Genomic DNA, 11485 nt, shown 5'->3' with positions numbered 1-11485 from the left:
TCTGGTACGAATATATGCAGCGTCTTGGTTTTAGTTTAGTATCAAATTAAGCTGAGCTGCGGACACGTTTAAATAAAAATTATTACACAACATGTAACCCTAGTGGTTGTCATAGCTTACTTTCTGTAGTATTTTAGGACCCTATAAAGGTTTAATTTTAACATGTATTGATAAGATTTTTTTTGCAGCAATGAACGAGAAAAAATTTCCGAATATCAAGGTCATACAAAGAACTGTGAAACAAATAATTCTCAAGAATACTAGTGGAAGCACAATAGTAGTTTAAAACTATTTTTACTGCACTTGCACATTTAATAGAAAGCTGAAAAATCTTAACTGATACAACCCTAAGCGTTTTACATTTCTTTACAACTTAAATATCTTTGGAAACGATTTCATTAACGTTTAAGTAAATTGATATCGAAGTTATAACGATATTTTAAGTTTATCCGTTATGTACTTCTGTAGCAATTTCAACTTCATTATTTTACCATTCGACTTAAAATAAATTATGGAAATATTTACATTGAGAGTTCCAGCTAAAAATATCTGTAAATAAGGCACGTGTTTTGTATTTCAAAAGGTGTACTTAGAAAAGCACTGCTGTTTTTTCCTTTCATTGTCAGGCTGGAACAAAACAAGTCATTAATTTCTTTCTATTTTAGGCTCGTCGCGACATTCAATAAAAAATATTCTATTTAGTTTATTACAAGAAATGAGATTTGGCCTAAAGACGTCTTTGGTCTAACCCAAGTTAATAGTCTATTCAGTTATATATATACAGAGGCCATTTAATTTACATTGAAAGTCGTCGCCAATTTTCATTCCGGTTTTCTCTCTTCAGAATTTTTACCTTTGAATACTTTCGTTTTGTTGATCTCGGTTAAATAAGATCACAAATTGGACTCCAAATGGATGACAATTTCTAAAGGAATTTCGTATTAATCTACGTCGAATTAGATTTGAATTGGAATCATAATTAAAATTATCATTGAAATGAGTTCGTTGGCGTACAATAGATTAATCGGCGATGACTGGTGGATCGCATTATTTGATGGGACAAGGAAATTGCAAACGTAGCGGCGGGTCGTAGGCCAGTTTTCGCAGTTGTATTTAGGCTGATACAAAATATCAATTTTTGTTATGATTATGATCGAAATTTTCAATTAATATTACTGCAATTTATACGTTCGTTTAGCAACGATATCTGATGCCTTTAGAATACCTAGTAATGATAATTATTTTAAATTTGTTTGCAGGTGTAGCTGCGTTGCTTTTGATGCCGAAAATAACGGTATGACAAGATGTATGGATGTGAATGAAGCAAAGATAGTTGTGTAAGGATCGTACCAAGTGGTGTTCTCTAGTAGAGACTAGTAGGTAGAAGCCTACCTCTATGGGAGAAAGGGGTGAATGAAAGAAAAACATCGTCTACCTCATGGTACCAGACGATGTTTTTCCTAAAACTTTTTTGTTAACTTAATCAATAGTAATGGTGATACGAATCAATGGTAAGTATCAACCCTTCTCAAAAAGGTCCAAATATTATGTTTATCTGAATTTACCGACACCCTAATAATATAATATATTCAAGATTGATCGTATAGTACTTATACGATACAAGTACATTATCAATACTAGTAATACTAGTTACCAACTAATACTCAGTACCCACGTACAACAGAATTCGGTACATTGTTCTGCTTATTAGGTGTTATGGACAATACACATTGTATCATCTATGCGGTTGTATATAGCTATGTATTATGTATATGTGTATTGTTTGAATCCTGAGTAATTGTTATACGAGATAAGTAGGTAACTTCGATTACTAGATTCGAAATTACAAATATTTTTGAAAAATTTGTCATCTTTATTGTAATCCACCTTGCATTTTTTTTTATTTAAAAGGTGTTTGATTTGAACTGTCTGTTATTTTGAATCTAATGTTATTAAATAAAAGTTATGGATGTATGAGACAAACCATTTTAATTACGCCTCGATCAAAAAAGTGGGACACGCGTTTGTTTAAGAGTGGAAACGTATCGAAAATTTGACATTTCAAATCTGCTGAAAAATTAGTAGACTGATCCGATTTTTGAAGCAAAATTTGTTGATAGCTAGCTAGTTGCTGATAATTGAAAGTAGTAGCAATTGTAACTCAGAAATAACTAGTGCACAAAGTCAAGTCAAGAGGTTACGTCAAAGTTTCTAATATATTGTTTAAAATTGTTTCCTCTATACACTAAAGTAATTCTAAAATGTAGGTAAGCAACGTTTCGCTTGAGTTGCTACTGAGATTGATGATGGTATCCCTTGACAACCAATTTGATTCAGGATATTATTTACATATCTCACGTATTGGTATTGCTTTTTGAACGATGCTTCAGTGATTTTCAATATTTTCGCTTCCTAAGAATATTGTATATGTAGGACATTTGGGTGAGTCTTTTATTAAGTTGTGTAATGGAAACAGAGATGGTAAGAAAAAAATGTCGAATGGAATCGCGTAGTAGGTAAATGGTTGCGAATTATATGTGCAAAGGTTCTATTTCCAAATGGCGAAAATATTTGTGTGATAATAAAAGTTGATTTAATTCTTCTATACCTGCTATGCTACTGAAGGTATTTTACACAAGATATTTTTAGCGCCAATTTTTTTTAGTCATCTAGAATGATCCGAGATTAAACAGCTTTGACACTTACTAGTCACATAACACGAAAAAACAAACAATAATTAAAGGCCAAATATCACTTGGTCCCCAGGACCAAGTGATATTTGGTCATTTAATTAACAACGAAACTAAGGAAACTTAGGAAAATTTGAATACTATAGAAAGCCTGGCTTTGGGAAGTTACTGCGGCTTAATAGACTGAGCTCTCGCAGTCTCCTGTATCGGTCTTTCTTGCGAACGGACTTCTAGTACTTTCAGCTGCTTGCTTTCTTTAGTTATCCATTTAAGTAAAACAGATTAAAAATTATAAAAAACGTGTTTCAAAAAGTAGTCAATTTACGTAATTGGTCCATAAAAAACAAAACAAAATCCAACGTCTTCGCTTTTCAAATTTACATCAGGAATAGGGCAAATGCATGCAAATTCTTTGTTCAAAAATAAACTGGCCTGAAATACGAAAGAACGCGCCATAATTAAATCTAACGGCCAGTATTTTATAATGCTATGTCAAATAAAGAAGCGAATAAAAAAAATATCGAGAGAATTTTACGTTTGACTACGCCTGTCAGCGGCATTACCTACAAGGCCCTAATCTTTTTTTATGAAATTTCGTATTCCTTAAGCCGTGTTGACAAGATACGACTACATTTGGACAGGGTGAATTAGAATATCTTCCCTTTGCTCTATATTCATTAAGAGATAAGTAGGGGAAAGCAGGGGATGCGAATTTTCTCTTTTTTCTTCTTAATTTCCACAATGGCGATAGGGATTTTTTAAATTGCAATGGTAAAAGACGACATGAATTTGCAATGTTTTAAATTTTTGCATACGAATTATTTTTATATGCAGCAAACCATTTCGTAATAAAAAATCGTATACTATAGTTTAGGTATATTATTTTTGCATGCAGCACAATCAACAAAAAATATTAAAGCAATGAAATATTTCAAAACGCCTCTAGCGTCTGTCAAATGTTTTTTTTTCTACAACAAAAATTCAATGCAATTACATCAAAACTCTATACGAACTACTATAGTAGATATGTTATTATGGTCACTAGCTCTTGCCCGTTACTCCGTCTATACTGTTGTTTGTTTGTCGTATGGTTAGTGGTCAACCTTGTGTCAAAGTTGTTCAAGCCGCCCGAGAGGCCTTTTCGACGTGGCTTAACGACTGTTATCTTAGTATACAACAAGCGGGACCGACTTTTTACGTGCCCTCCGAAGCACGGAGACGCCCAGTTCAAATACCACCATGCGGTCACCCATCTATGGAATGACCGCGCCAATGCTTAACCCACAGATCGTTTACCGATCGGTGAGCGCAACTGGCTATGGACGCATATATACTATAGTTATAGCTTATTTCCCGCATAGTTCCCATTCGCGTGGGACTTCCTAAGACCATTTTTGGGTCTCAAACTATCTTTATACAATACTTCCTAGAAAACAAGTCAGTTTAGACATGATAAAGAGACACACAGAATTACTTTCGCATTTTTAATATTATTCTTCTTCGTATTCTTCTTATCGTATGGTTAGTGGTCAACCTAGTGTCAAAGTTGTTCAAACCGCCCAAAGACCTTTGATGTGGCTTAACGACTGTTATCTTAATTGACAACAACCGGGACCGACCTTTTACGTACCCTCCGAAGCATGGAGACGCCCATTTTTAATATTAGTAAGGATAGATAATAAAGGCATAACCTAAATATTTTTTCATTACCTGCCACTACGAAGAAACCAAATACAAAAAGGTACCAAATACACATAAATCTTAATCAGAAGCTGTACAAGAGAGCTAATCTTTAAAGCTCATGAGAAAAAGTGTGAGAGGGTGTTAAACCAGGCTTAATTTTAAGCTTAGTTGAAATTTTCTCTTTACGACGTATCTAGGCCGGGTTTAGCAAAAGGTTATATAATACTGTTAGGTATCGTAGCACCTCTAATGCTTTATTAAAGGAATATTATATTATTATGAGAGATTAAGGTCTTGGGAGTTCGTTTTGTATCTGTTGAGGTTTCTGTTGCATCTTGTTTACGAATATTTAACTTTTCTGGTTTTACATCTGAGTTTTACTTCTGTCGTTATCAAACTACAAATACATTAGAAAATGCTGAGTTAATAATGGTTTATTTAGATCTTACTAAATTGCGATTGAATTTATTCAAAGTTACCGAGATTTTATTTATAGATCAAGACTGGATAATATATTATTATTATGTATGTATGAACGGTTGAAGGGTGAAGGTTTAGAAGGCAGAACGCAGCAGTGAAGAAAGCGAATCTCAATATCATAATAAAATGACGCACTTACGAGACAGTACATAACTTTACGTGAACAAAAACCCATCTAGAAATTATTTTCACCGTTTTCTCTCCAGGCCGATCATGGTATGCTCTCCTTAATTATTGCCTCCGTTTTCTTGCTAGTTATTAAAACGTTTAAAATTAAATGAAAGTACCGAGTGTACAAGAAAGTAAGTGAAATAAATAAAGCGCGGTAGTTTCATAGTAAGCGCCCTGGTCAGCTCGGGTAATGCGCGCTAATCCTGCTTATTTTTTGTACAAGGTAATCTTGGGGTTTTTAAACGGCTTTATTACTTACAGTTTTTGTATATTATAACGTATTTAGTAATGTTTTGATTCATTGCTATGTATATTCGCTTTTTCACGAACATATGACTTGTTTTATATTCGCCAGCCCAGGTAACCATCGAAACGTCAGCTAACTTAAGTTTAAATGCGCGTCGGCGTTCCCAAATCTCGACATTTAAAAAACATGCGGCGCCCACCTTTCAAATGCAATATCATAAAGACTAGTCTAATAGGTCTAATTACATATTAGACTAGTAAGTCTAGTAGTATCTTTTTCAGGCATTGTTGCTTAATTTTGAGGAAACCGAAGGGAATTTTTAATGACTTTCCAGATATTTACTCTTGTTTGAACTATGTATATTCCAGTATAGCACCTAAAAGAAACTTAATTAGGGCGTACTACGTAATACTATTAAATATACGAATCACCGAGGTAACATAAAACCAGGCCGAAAGTTGAACCAAATATCGAGAAAGTCTTCTCAAAAATTTAATACAACTAAGTGTTTAATCGTAAAGCAAATAAATAGCACCTCATTAGTTTCTAAGAAAAAGAAAGTACGAAATTACAAGTTTTCTCTGTAAATGCAACGTGTGATAACAAAGTATATTACTTTGAAACATTTCTCTTATTATTATGGAGTGCAGCAGTGACCTAATTAAAACTAAAGGCGGTAATGAGAGTTGGTAATTCTTAGTTCTCGGTATTGTAGTGCTAAGTTAAATAACTACTATTTATTTTACGTAATGGATGGTGCTTTGGAAATTTTCCAAAGATTTTATATGGAAATCTTTTCAGTAAAATTTGTTGTCAAAGTAAAATTGACGATTTCATGCCTGGGATAAGAAAACTGAGAAGTGTAACCAATAGATAATTGCAAAGGAATAATTATTGTTATTTTGTTCTTGTGTATCTTCACCCGGGTTGTATCGGTTAATCTTAACAAATTATACGCCTAAATTTTCTCGGAAATAACTCTATCTGTTGGTGGAAATTGCATGAAAATACGCTCAGCGTGAGGAATCTTCTAAAATAAGTATATATGGCTACAAATCGTCGGCGTCAAATTTTAAGTATTTTACTGCCTATAAAAAAAACATAATTTAGCACATGAACAACCAATTAATTAAGCCATTAAGTCCTGCTATGTATCATATTTTGTTCAATTACCACGTACCTAAAAGACAGGAGATGAACACACCCTGTTATAAAATTCACGACGTAATATCGAAATGAATACGTAAGTAACAGCCCTTTGGAGGCAATTGAATTTTAATGGAAAGTCAATAAATCGTTTGAACAAATATTCCTACGTTACATTACACCACATTGGTCTTTGTTCTACAATCAATAAGACAATGGATACGATTACTTCACGTAACTGAGAACATGCTGTAACTGCAATGTTTGTTAGGTTAGACATGTATGAGACTGATTGTTCGCAGCTGATTGAGAAGTTTCAGCTGAGCACTGTATTCAGTACAAACTAATAATTAACTTATCGCCTATTTATCCATGCATAATATTGATACCTTTATTCAAAAAGTTGTTCTTTTGATAATATATGTTGCTCTTGTAATAAATATCTCTTATAATATATTCGCTGTTGTCAACATTCAACATCATAAACACATTACAGCATAAATTTATGAACTCAAAAAAATGAAACTTAATAACTTTCTGCGTATTTACAATATTTATCTTTATCATTTATTTTCAAACTGGAATTTCGCCAATCAGCCACATTCAGTCAGCAGCAAACTATACGGCCATTGAGGCTACAGCCTTGCAGCGTAAATGGGCCAAGTAATTGAGCAACTTGTATAACGTGCTGGCAGGTAGCAATGAAATGCTGTACGTATGTAAATGCTCATTTTCTTTTACGAGGTGCATGCTGAATGCAAAAGTGCTAGTGATTTAATTTACCTTATTTTATGCTATATTTTATACCTGTAAACGTGAACCATTTACTTTATGACTTGAATGAAAGTCTCAAGTTTTGGGTTTAAAGCAAGTAAATTTTATGCATAGCCAGAATTAAATAGTTTATTTCGGATGAATGTATACAGAAATGTTGATAAAAGATCATCTGAAATATATAATGTAAAAAATATTTGAATGTCGCATGTTATTTGTATAAGGCCAATTTTCACAAAAATCTTTTTTCTACATTTATTAACTTATTTCCTGAAAGTCATGCCTTAAATACCTTTGATAAAAGCATTGTTTTACCAAACAACAAAATATTAACCCCGAAAAACATTGTACCTCTTACTAAACTCCCGTAAATCAAGTGGAAATAATGCATGAACATACGTTCGCCACTAGTACCGTCGAAAGCAGTTCTTTCTCGATTAAACCCGAGTAGAATACGAATACATACATCATAGTACAGGTTTTATCGATAATAATGCGTCTCGCTCGATTTCACGTGGTCACGGGAAAGAGTAGTAACTACACTAGCTAGGGTCGTCACACGTATCCTGTTTACGGAAATCCTACACAGTTTTAGTCATTCAAATTGCTTGTTTTTGCAATGTATTTTGTTTGTGCCAAATATATTGGAATGAAACGTTCCGGTGTTTTGTGGAAATGTTTGTTTTATTCAGATAGAATTGTGCTTTTATATTTGTTCATTTGAATGGCTTTCATGAGTTTAATACTTAATCGCCTTTGTTTGACTGCGGGATGTTTTTAGATTTTTGCTTTCATATTTTTAATTACTTTGTTAATTTCTGGTTTGTCATTTCTGTATTTGGCCACTTTATTCACACATTCAATAAATAAACAAAAATATGTTTTGCAGAATATGACAATTTTACGTTTAGTCAGGCGTTTACTCTATATCGATAACATACTTAAAAGAAACAGAGATTAGAGGGACGATTTACTACTACTATCGACTATCAATAACGGATTATTGTACGACAAATTTTTAATTGAATTCTTTAGCGGGTGTCGTAGGAACTAACTCTTCAGTATAATATATGTTAAATGCTAAACTCTTGATACTACCGGCTCTAGAAAATCACGCTACAGCCTTATAAAAATCCAGAAACAATACGTGTCATTGATTTCATGCATAAATCTTTAAAAAAGTCATGAATATTAATAGTCAGCCCTAATAACGTGGATGCATTCGAGTGCATCGAGTCCACTTTGTACAGCAGTCGTAAGTGCGGGTCGCTGCGGACGACGGGAAATAAGAGGATTGTCGGCTCCGCGGCTATACCGCACATTACCACTATCTCGATGACGTATTTACGGCCTTTGTACGTGTGTGGCGACGTGATAAATATTATTTTGGTAGTGCAAGAGACAGATCGCGGTTTTAGAAGTATTGACCGCGTTTTAGGTCAGTAAGGACTCGACAAGATGGTGTTATGAAATAGTTTAAGTGCAGATATATAGCAATTTGTATATACTTAAAGTAGTAACACACTGTAGCTTTACTGTAATGCCCTTAAGGAAATCCAGGAGTTCTTAAGTATGCTAATGCATAGTTTCCAGCAATGTGCGCTTGCTTGTAGCGATACTGAACGATCTGCTTTCTTGACAATATCAATAATGGGACACGGTACTTAAAATTATAGTGAATTATGAGCTTGATGTTAGTTTCAATACAGTCAAGACTACTCTGCTACTACTACTGCTAGTACTACTGCTACTACTACTACTAGGCAACTATCCGCAAATTTCAGTATCTCTGTTTAAATTAATTATTTCTAAAATACATAGAGTTAAGTTGAAGAATCTCTTCAATGAATTCAACTACTAAAACCAAGTCCTACTCAAACAAACTTCAACGATAATCAAGTCCAAGATGTCTTCAACAAGATTATATAAGAGTACACTCTTATCAAAACAAAAGCACAACGAATCACCGGAGCCATCACAAAACAAAACAACGTCCAGAATTCATTCAGTTTTATTACCCGCGTTGCTACTCGCTGTGCCTAAGGGACCTCTCATATACTCGAATAACCTCAACGTTTAACTCATAAGGTAAATCTGAATTGAGATTTTATTAATCTTTGGAGGAAAGCCTTTAATCTGCCACGCTTGAGGGTGTAAGGAATTGGTCCTGTAGGGCAATTATTTGGGGGAAAACGTTTCGGAGCTGATTGTGAGAATGAAGATACTGTTGATGCGAAAGATTGAGTTGATAAACCCATGGGGTGCCGTTATTTTGTTTTTGTTGGACTGGCTTTAACAAGGGACGAGTTGAGGCTGAGAAAAGTTATGGTGGCCATTGTGGATCTAATAATATTTGTCTTAAATTCTCTTTAAATTCAATTGGATGCTGTAGTAATTGCCATGAGATATAATTTTAATATATTTAATTAGATGAAAATTCACTTTTTCAGATTATACTCTAAATACTCAGGGGTTTCTATTAACTCATTCATTGTATGGCTAGTTTATATTTATGTCATAAGTTGCAGATTCTAGACTATTTAGAGCCCAGCACGGTCTTTTAAATAAGCCGTCCAACAAATACCTATACAAAAAATTAAACATAATGAAAACAATTTCAAATTATAATTTCAATTATAACTATATACAAAATTATCAGAACAATTTTCAATCAAGGCCAATAACCGCAATTTTTATTTCATTTCATTCTCCAGATTATTAGAATTCATTATTAATAAATACAATCGATGTTCTTGATAGTCGACTATCGAGACATAGTGATTATTCGGACGTTTTGTCAGCCGCTCTGTGATTATCGGCTTAGTAATTTAGTGTAGTTTGAACTAAAGACCTTTGGACGTCATCAATCAATGGCGGGTCATTAATTAGACCTCTAGTGGCTGGGATTTGGACGACCTATTTCTTTGTTATGTACTAATGCCTGCTCTAATGCTGCTTTGTTTGGGTTTGACTTTGAAATTGTTTGAAATTTGGACACGACAAATGTTTGTATATGTTTTGGTAGGGTTATATTTAGTACTAACATAATTTGAGTAAGATATGGATTTTTAAATGGTAATTGATCTCTTTTTATTTTCAGATTTCATATTAATCAGAGGTTTTATGTTATAACTAAATACTCTCTTTAGAAATAATGAATAGAAATGAAGTCGATTACGCAAAAAGGGAAAGATTATTAGACTAATTATATTAATCAATTTTGAAAAAGACAACATTTATCATTGTCGTTTGATAAATATTCTTACAAACTGGTGAACATAAATTGGTTAGTTAATTCTAAACTTCTTCAACGGAGCTTTACGAAGCTAATGTAATAAAACATAAAAAATTCAAAACAACAAAATACCGAACCACATACATTAAGAACACGACAAACAACCTTTGAAGTCACCTTAAAAGCTAATTGACGCATATCCAGTAGCATACAAAATCTTCGTTGTTTCCCAGAAAATAAAGACATTCAAGCAACCTTATTATCATGAAAAAGATCATACAACGTACACGGCTTTGTTACAATACCGATTAAGGGAAACTTCCACAAGACTGACCTTTGAACCTTTGTAAACAGAGTTTAATCCATGTTTGTGTATTAAAGCATTTATTTGACCTCAACCCACACGAGCGACAGTCAAAGAGGAAATGTTTTCTGCTATGAAAATCATATATTACGAGTATAAGCTGACCCGCGCGGCTTTACACGCGCTCAAAGTTACATACCCCCATCCCATTTTGCATTGCATTCATGTTAGTTAGATTCTGACCGGATTAGATATTTGTTAAAAGGTCATCTCACATTATTGTGAAGTATTTAATGGCATCACATTTTTGGGATATGTAAAAAATGTGGACAGAAATAAGTTTTTGATTTTGCAATAAATGTATAAACCATATCAACTTAATGATGGTATAGTTAGAACTTAGCTTTTAGCTCTCTAGCGCTATGTTGCTGCAATAAAAACAAAATGGAGAACAACACAATTTTTTGATATCTTATTCCTAGTTGAAATATTATTGCTGCCAGCTTAATCTTGAAGAATATAAGCTATGCCACTTAAAGGAGTTCTTTATTTATAGTCATTTTGTGTGGGAGGTTGGAAAGACGTCAATTTTGTAAACCAATTACCCCAGATAGATGGATCTTAATAAAGTTTATTGAGAGTGTATTATTAGGTCGATGGTATATGGGGTTTCTTTTATCTATCTTATTTTTTTATATGTATATTTAGTAATGAGAACGAAATAAAATGTTACTCCTCAAACTTTTGCTTCTTGC

The sequence above is a fragment of the Anticarsia gemmatalis genome, chromosome 11, assembly GCF_050436995.1.
Source record: "Anticarsia gemmatalis isolate Benzon Research Colony breed Stoneville strain chromosome 11, ilAntGemm2 primary, whole genome shotgun sequence".
Taxonomy (NCBI): Eukaryota; Metazoa; Arthropoda; class Insecta; order Lepidoptera; family Erebidae; genus Anticarsia; species Anticarsia gemmatalis.
This window is presented reverse-complemented; position numbering follows the sequence as displayed.